This window comes from Morone saxatilis, unplaced genomic scaffold (genome assembly GCF_004916995.1).
Source record: "Morone saxatilis isolate NCDOM2014 unplaced genomic scaffold, NCSU_SB_2.0 Contig23, whole genome shotgun sequence".
In the NCBI taxonomy this organism is placed as follows: domain Eukaryota; kingdom Metazoa; phylum Chordata; class Actinopteri; family Moronidae; genus Morone; species Morone saxatilis.
In genome coordinates, this window is record NW_023339796.1 from 18,656,400 (window position 1) to 18,666,154 (window position 9,755).

General features: G+C 40.9%; 1 protein-coding gene across 1 annotated transcript in view; it reads right to left on the reverse strand.

The window, feature by feature from the left end:
- LOC118334702 (probable G-protein coupled receptor 158) overlaps positions 1–9,755 on the reverse strand; it is a 58,568-nt gene that overhangs the window by 36,238 nt on the left and 12,575 nt on the right. The window lies entirely within an intron of this gene.

Sequence of the window (9,755 nt, forward strand, 5' to 3'; positions counted from 1 at the left end):
AACCCAGGCCGCTGCAGCAACTCCGTACATGGGTCGCCAGCTCTACCGACTGAGCTGACCGGACGCCGAGTTCATTACTACTATTTTTTATGTTTTTGGCTTCAACATGCCTCTAGAGTAATGAGCTGTCTAGTACTGGAGCTTCCAAATATTTGCAAATTAAATACGTCAACATCATGTCATGTCAACATCTGGATGATTCCTGGCAACTACCAATGGCCTTATCACAGTTTACTGTCAGAGAATACTGTAAAATTTCTAATGAAAAAGACTAAACAGAGACTACAGTGTTTTTCAGATTCTTCATCTGTCACTGCAATCAAAGAATTTAAATATTATCCAGGGTCTCAGTAGTTAAAACAGACATCACGAGCTGAATAAAGTATGGTTTCTATGTATTTTCACTGCCTGCTGTTGATTACACTTCTTCTCAGGCCCACTGCTGAGGTCTCCGTTAATGAACTTGTTTCAATCATGTTATTGAGTCTCCTACATCGTCTACATGCTTTTCTGCAGCGCCAAGCGTCAGCAGACGCCCCACTTATAAGCATGCCTGCTGTCAGGGGAAATCACAGGGCTTTGCCAAGTAACAGGGAAACTAATTAATATCTAAATTAAGAATTAGGGGTTGTTTGCAGAATTAAAGCGCGTCTGCATAATTCCAGCTTGCATTGATAACTGTGGGAGCTACATGGGCTTACGCACCATCTGGAGCGAAAAACATGCTCAGCGACACGCACACACAGGCATCAGTATGGATACTGCACACTCATGTGAATGCACATATCCCTGTACTAAAATAAAGCTGCAATAAATTTGACATGAATGTTCATAAATAGTGCATTATATTGCATGCTAACAGTAAAAACAGTATATCTCCTCTGGGACGACTGCTGTGGAGAGCAGCAGGACTACATTTACACTCATGAATCAGTTACAGCCACAGATAAATTCTGTTTATTTTTCTGATACTCAAAGTAGAGCCAACGTTGAAGCATTAGTTTGATATTTTGGGAAATTCACTTTCTTGCTGAGAATTAGATGAGAATATCGATGTGTGTTAAGCTACATGTAGAACCACGAGGTGATTCGCTCAGCATAAAGACTGGAAGCAGGAGAAACATCTAGCCTGGCTCTCTTCTAGGGCTGCACAATTATTTGCAATATTATCAGAATCACAATATGGCTAAAATGCAATTTTTTGACAAAGGTAAAAAGGTTTGATAAAACAGGATTTTAATGAAGTACTGTAGTTCTGCAGAAATGGCCTCATCTACAATTTTTGTTCTCCAGATGTAAGAAAACAAGTTTGTCTGGTACCAACCCCAGCTAGGTTAATTAGTGAAAATTTAATTTGTGATGCAAAGGTGATCATTCCCACACTAATCGCAAATCATATCACAATATATGTCAAAATAATTGCTATATGCTGTTTTTACCATTTCGTCCAGCCCTACTCTCTTCAGAGTTAAAAATTAGGCCTATCAGCACCTCTAAAGCTCAGTGATTATTTCATTTCTTTGCATACAGATGAAACAAACTTGGTGCTGTTAGATGTATTTTTTAACCTTAATGCTAGCTGTTTCCCCTAGCTTCCTGTCTTTATGCTAAGCTAAGCTAACCTCCTCTTGGAGGCTACCTTTGCCTCCAGCTATTCTAATGTTGCATACACGCAAAATGTCAGCAGGATGGGAAGAGCAGGAAAACCTCCTCTTATCCCGACTTGGGACATCATTCCAAGATGGCTACCCCCACTGCTAGCCTTGTAGTCACATCATTCATATAGCCTAAATGAGCTACTTATGCTGCCTTTGTGTGTGTCCTTGTGTTACCTATTTGGAGCAGTTTGCTGAGGTGAAACCAGATAAAACCAACCATGTAGCCTATATGTCAGTGTGTAGGTGCTTTGGTGTAATGTTAATTCCTTTTACATTTAAAGGGGAAAAACAAATCCAATGTAAAACATATTTGAATTTGGTATTTCAGTGGTAGTCTCCTCTAACTACATGTCAATTTTTAAAAGATTTATTTGTATGTGTTTAGTCTTCTGAATTGGGAAAGCTCTGCATGCTAAAGCTTCCCACTGAACTTCTGCACATATCAGGTGTTTTTCAAAGCTGAAAAGCAGCCCCAAATCTCTAAACTTGGAAGCAATGGCAGGAAGGATGGGCTGTAGAGGGTATAAATGTCTGAATGAAGTGCAAGTGGTTGACAGAATAAACGGATATGGTAAATCATTGCTCCAGTGTTGCACCAGTGAAGACAAGCAAGCCTGGGAGTTATAATGCATGTTTCCACTTTTTGGAAGAAAGAATGTGAGCTTTACACCTTGGAGACCTCAGCTCTATCTTTTTTTGCGTTTTTCTTTTGAGGCATTGACTGACTGGTACTGCAGGTACTGCTTCGAAATGTGAACAGCCAAAAAAAATGAGAAAAGATACAAGCAAAATTATTGTACAATTTACAAAATATTAGCCAGTTTGTAGTTACATCCTTCTTGGACTTTTCTATATTTTTTTATTTTCAGCCCCTCCCTTGTAATAAGGGAAATCCAAGGATAATGGCCTTTAAAGGCATAAATGTCATCAGTGGCTTTCATGAGAAGGATCCAGTGTCAACCACAAAGCAAGAGTAGATATGAGAGGGAAGATTTTGGAAGATTTGTTGCATTGCCATTACTGTAAAAATATTAAACAATGGACAGTAGTTACAGTGGCATAATTCTCACTACCACTATTTACTGTAATGCATCATTTTAACCTGTACTGGGAACATTTTAATGCACAATAAACCCATTTTACAAGACATAATGAAACAAGACTAATCTACAGCCACACTAGAAGCTCTTTGAGACTTAGGCACAGCAGTGCTTTGAGCTTAATGCTAATATCAACATGCTAATTGGCAAGTAATGTTTACCATGTAGACCATAGCTTAGATTAGCATGTTAGCATGCTAGCATTTGCTAATTAGTACTAAAGACAAATTACAGTGGCTCATGGTGGCGCTAAAGGAAGAGTCTGGGAATCACCAAAGTCAGTAGGATTCATCCACTGGCAATTTCATGCAGGGTGCAGTGGAAAATACAGAGATGGGTGGCATCCTTGTTTCCCCTCATTGACTCATGACTCATTTATCTGAAAATAGATGAACTCTCAGCTTCATTTCAAAGAGGTGGGTAAACTGAGTTTACTTGGGTTTCCCCCCACTCAGCTCCTGATTTCATGGCAATTCATCCAATAGTTGTTGAAATATTTCAGTCTGGACCAAAGAGGTGGACCAACAGGCCAACCACTAGCATGGCACACCCACATTAAACTAATACTAAGGAGCCACACAACTAGTGTGGCTAAAAATAGGTCTGCAGTATAAGAGTGTCTCATTCTCCCGAAGAGAGGCAGGTTCACTATATTTATGCAAATAAAGTACGAGTGACTTCGCTCTGAACAGAAATTAAACATTTCCAGACTACCACAAAAAAAGCAGTGAGTGCATAATCCAAAGGAAACTGGGCACACACACAACAGTTGGTGTTTTGCCTCTCATAGCCAGGTTGACGAATGCTACTGTCCTGTGGGCCGATGAGTCATGCTTCATGGTTTTGGAGTTTCTAGGTTCAAATGTCCAAACAATTACACTATATATGTGATACTGTTACAGAAACAAACATGCAGCTTTAAGTGATTAAATTGTACAACAGTATTAAGAATTTCAAATCACAATTTGCATACAAAACCTGAATGGTAACCCAGCAAGTATAAAAAACACAAACTGAGCCGCAGCAAGCCGCAGTTCATCTACTGCTGGAGCAAATCTGTGCCTGTGTTTATTCTCTCTCAGGAGATAAGCGTATCTGTGAAATTAAAGTTTACAAAACAGGAAGGGGGCACTGCTTTGAGCTATAAAGCGTGATATTTTTTATTCCTCCAACCAAGCAACCCAGAATGAATCTGGGTCTTGGCCAGGACGTTTCCAACTTCAGTCCAACTTTGATACTTTCCGCCAGGCAAAAAAGATAAGATAGATAGATAGACATAATAGCACAAATAAGGCAAATTGAGGAATTGTCCGACTAGTCAACCGCACACACTCACGCCAATAGACATAAACATTCACTAGCAGCACTTGTTATGTACTTTTCTGCTTACTCCAAAGGCAGAGACTCATTAAGACAAGACATACCAAGGGACACCGAGGTGGGCAAGGATGAAATATGATGCTTATTTTACCTTCACTGGGCTCTGTGCATCCAAATTGTTGCATTTATTAAACCTGTCTCTATCACAAGCAGAAGCAGTTTTTGGTTCCCAAGTGCATTTTAGAACACAGCAAATAAGAGTGTGTATGCCCAGTAATTTCAACCTTGTATGAGAGGAGTAAAGTTTTTAACCTACCTACATCACATCTCTCAGGATTTGTTCAAGTACAGATCCCATGAGTATACTACCAAAAAAAACATGCTTGTCACACAGGAGATTGACAAGAACCATCAACACTTGATTAATGTCACCCAATACCCCCGAACTGCCTCACTAGCACACCACCCTATACTATGCCGTCTATCACCAGTGCTGCTTTTTCCAGCAAAATTATACACCAGCATGCAGCAACACACACACACATCTAAAGGCAGGGAGTTTAATGGTGCCAAGGCCAGCCTCGTTTTTCCTCAGCCACTATGAAAGGAGTATGAAACGGTCGTTTGACGTGTCTCAGTTTGATGGATCACCTTCACCAGACCGCAGGCTGAAAGTGTGAAAGTATTTTATAATTGCACCTTACTTTGGATGCAGCGGGGGCTTTTAATTCCACATTTTTTCCCACTTGACTGACATGGTTCAAGGTTGCATTGCCAATCACAGAAAGCACTAAAGACTTATCCCTTAAGAAGGGCGCCCTGGGGAAAGGATGTTTTATTATAGAGCTGAGACCTGATCCTGGCATTTTCACAGACCCTGTATGGTTTGTCAATGGAATTTAATCATTAAAATTCAAATTTTGAGGAAAAATATACCCTGATATACTTTAATAAGGTGGTTATAAATGTAACCAGTCTGTGATGGTTTATGCATTATGGCAGTGGTCTTATGATATTAACACAACTCCACATGTTTAATAAAACATAGGTGCCCTATTTTCCTGAAACTGGGTGCAAGCACACACAAAAAAACACCAACTGAAAACCAGACTGAATTACCATGTTGTTTCCCTTCATTAGCCTAATTTAGCCTAACATTGTGTCCTGTTAGCGGACTGCAGCATCCACATCCACCATCCACAGCTGTCACTGTTCTTATTGCCATACTCAGTATTTTTTGTTGAAGTAGCTAAATAACTAGCTAGCTATGTACAAAGACAACCTCCCCATTTTTCTCCAACAACCATTCAACCATGACCACACTGCAAGCTCAATTCTGATTTATTGCTCAGATTGGATTTTTCTTGTTTGGCTGTTCACATTATTTGTTAAATGCGGCCCATATCAGAATTGAAAAAACAGATCTGAGTATCAGCAAAAAAGTCAGCTTTGGGTCACATGTGCCCGCAGTGCATGCAGCCTAAGTTACACCCCTCACGCAGTGAGTGTCTAGCGGCTACATTGCATTATGGTCTTATGAGGCTTCTCTCAACTATGGTTTTTCTGGGATGGACTTCTTTTTGTATAATTGATGAATGTCACTGTCGGTGATGAGTTTTGAAAGAAGCCATTGCTCTTTGATTTCCAGGGCCTAAATGCCTAAATTAGTTGTTCTGCAATTAAAGTCCTTTGTGGCTAAGCTGGATATATCCCCATTTACTGCAGGAAAAATACTACAAATTAGACCCAGTTGTTTTAAAGGTATACCTTTAAGACGGAATTATCTTTGAAATATTAATAAATGTATCCTTCCATAAATACTAAAATATCAAAACAACAATCATAACATTGAAGCCCTATAAAACCAACTAGCACTTGCTAATGTGTCTAACAAGTACAAAACAACAAGTTTTAGTGGAGCGCCCAGCAGAACGTCACACAACCATTTCACTTGATACTGTCACACAAAGAGTAAAACATGTGAGTGAATACAATTCTCCACAGACTGAAGTAGCCTGACACCAAAACATGAATTATCTGTAACTTTCACATGGAGGCCCCTCATGTTTGGACTGCAGCCGGTGGTACCTGTTTTAGTTTTCTCACCGTGCTATTTGATAAAAAGCTGTGAACACAACACCAAGATGGGAGTTGGCAAGAGAGAAAAGTAAGGAGAGGGAGAGAGAGAGGGAGAGCACTCTGCATCCCTCAGAGATCTATAAATACACTGAAAGCATTAAACCCTAAAAGCATTACAATCACTCTGTCCCCTGGGCAGGGAATCTGCCTGCTGCTGTTTCACAAGACTACCAACCACTGAAACAGTGGATGTCTGAGGAGAAGAGACCTTGGACTTAAGCCTGGCTGGAATTTCTCCATCATTGTAAGAGGCAAAACTGCGATATATAGTCAGTTATTGATTGGTAGCTTGTCGCGGTTACAGTGCTGTGACTAGAGATAGAGTCAGAGGGCTGAGCTGAGTGCTGCTGTTGGTTTCCTGCACCCTTAAACGACATTAGCTAAGGGAGCAGAGGTGATGGGATTGTAAATCCAGAAATTTAGGGCTGTGATTTATATTTAAGTTGGTTAAGGGGGTGAAATATTAAAAATGTTACCACTTATTGGCTGTGCAGCCTTCGGAAATGTGTCACGAGTAAAATGCAAGTCTCAATTGGCATTTTACGACTTATGAGATGAGCCCTCTGCTTTCCCACACAGACATCTGGGCGGGTGGTCCCCAGCTCCCTGCGTGGACTCGACTGGGAGGCCTCACTCAATTAAGATCCAACTGCTGCTGCCGACTTGACAGGCTCTTACATTTTGTCGTGGCAGCCGCCGAGCTGCAGGCAACAGATTAGAGAGTGAATGGTGTTTCTCTGTGGAGGATGAATTCTCCCTGACGACTGTCCCTCTCTGCTGTCACTACTTATCCCTACCTCCCTGTCTAGTCCTGCTCTCCATCCTATATGCATATGTGTCCTTCCGTTCTCCTTCCCCACTCCATGCTACAATGCATGCGTCATCAGCCTAATTAAAGATCAAAGAAGAAATATGCCAGACTTGCATTAACATATGCACTGGCTACCTATAGTTTTGTTTAAAGAAACGTATTGTATGATTTATATTGTGCTTTTGTTATTAATATTTGCACTTATAATGATATATTGTTAGAGATAAGCAAGTCTCCAGTAGTGTAAAGAATTGTCCAGAAAGCAGCAATTTAATATAGTAGCAGTTATAAGTTATAAGTTAGTTACTAGTAAACATGTTTAAGAAAGAGTGGTCGAAGCACCAGAGTTTAGTTCCTGGTTTGGGTCAAGAAAAAAACTAAATAGGGGTGCCCTGGTACCTCACGGTAGTGCCCTGTGTACCAAGGCTGAGTCCTTGCTGCAGCGGCCATGGTTTTGATTCCGACCTGTGGCCCTTTGCTGTGTGTCATCCCCTCTCTCTCTCCCCTGTCTGTTCTGTCCAATAACGGCAAAAAGCCCCCAAAGAATTATTTTAAAAAAGAAAGAAAAAAAACTAAATTAACAGAACCCCTCCAGCAGCAGTTTTAATCAATGGCACGCCACTTAAGTTTGCCTTTTCAGCAAGGACAGCGGGACACAGAAGGACACAAAGGCAAGATAGGAGAAAGCCCAGGGTATGTTTCCCTACTCTGAAACATGTGACATTCAAGCAATACAGGCTGTGGCCAGGACATTCAACATCCCATGACTAGTAGACTCATTTTTCTGTGTTAAATTTTGGGAATTTATTGGAATTAATTTTGCCTGACTTTAAACTACTATGTGTGGTCTTATATGCTGTTGATGCGGTTTTCATAACAATGGTCCACATCTACCACTCTGAGTTTCTTCAAATCATGCATTTGATAGCCTGGACTTTGCTTCATTCTCCATTAACCACCATCTTGTCACAGCCCGCACATAAAGGTACAGTAAAGGACTTAACAGGTCGATTGGTGCAAAGATTTGTCATGAACCTGAATCCTAACATACACCTTTCGTACACTGCTTTCATACCAAATACCTTTCAGTGGCACATGTTTTGGATGAATGGGCCCATTTGAAAAGAAAGCCCATAGTGTATGTTCATTAGTGCTCTGTTCTGCATGTTCCCTGCAGCTTCCAGAGGAGAATAGTGATTTGGAACATATAGTTGAATGCACACAAAGCCTCTTACATTTCCACAGCTAAAGCTCACTTCATTAAACTGATGGTTTATTTACCTTCGTTTGACCTTTTTTTCTTAAAAAATGCAGCCTTTGAACACACACATTAACAGCCTCTTTGATGATGAAAAAGGAAGGAGAAAATACTCAAACATACACACAAATGCATTGCCAGCTGGTGTACAGATGCACCAAGTCTTGAAACACTTCAACCCAGCTTTAGCTGTAGAGCTTCAAACTCCCAGAGGAGAGACTCAGAGCCTCTGGCAGAACAAAATAGAAAGAGGAGAGTGAAACAGGAAAAGACAGGGCAGAGCAGGTTTTTTCTGTCTCTTCTGCTCCTCAAGTCACCTTTTTTTTGTAACATGCTGGAGATAAGGAAGGTAACAGGTCTTGTGACTGTCTGCTTCCCTGACAAATACAGAATGACATATCTTAAAAGAAACCCCAAATCCAGCATACCGGTATTCCTTCTAACTAAATATCCATTAATGCTAACATCCTGCGCAGGCTTTTGTAGTGTCTTATTCAGCTTGGAAACCCGTTCCTTACCTTATTTATACTGTCTTTAAGACTTCGGAAGCTTAAATCCTCGTCTTTCTCTGCAATGTGCCAGAGACGATAAGGATTGCAGATAGACATACAGACATACAGCAAGGCAGAAACAAATATTTAATTTATGTCCCTTTTTTCACCCCATACAGCCTGAGACTGCAGAGCCAGAACCAGAGCCAGTCTGGTTTCCTGCGGCGGGGCAGAGAAGGACCATATTTGACCAGTTTATTTCTCAGAATAAAGGACTCACACATCAGTATAAAGAGTAGAAATAATGGTATTGTTGTTTTTTTCCCTTTATCAGATTGGACTTTCTGTGTCTGCATAAAGGTAAATCCTCAAATCAGGTGTCCAAAGAGGGCTTTTTTTAAAGTGCACTGCAAAGAAGCTGCAACCATAATAGCCAAGTCACCAATTTATGCTGAGGAGGATGTGGCTGCAGAATTTTGAGCAGTAGAAGAAGGTGAGGAGTATTTCTCAATTATGATTTGGTCAGTTCAAATGATGAATTATGTGTAAGGCTGGCAAAAAGCAGAGAATGGCATGTTGACAGATGGAGGCATAATTTCTGGCTTGTCTTTTTGCCCTCCTCGGAGGAGTTAATTGGCTTCAAGAAAATGGAGAGACAGAGACAGAGGTGAGGGTGATGAAAGAGGCAAAACTGGAAAATGAGAGTAAAAGAGAGATGAAGAGAGACTGATAGCCAAGACAGAGAGAAATTTGGGAGAGTGTGAATAGCCATGGAAAGAGAGAGTGTGAAAAAGAGCAGGAAAAGGAGAAGAGGAAGTGTGGCTGATTGAGAAGAGAAAGTGAGAGGACAGACAGAGGGGGTAACCCTCCTTGGCTGTCACAGCAGTTTACACTCATTAGCAGAGCTGTGCCTTTGAAGCCCTTTATCTCCAGCGGCACGTTTCACAGGGCGGGGAGAGAGAAAACACACACACACAC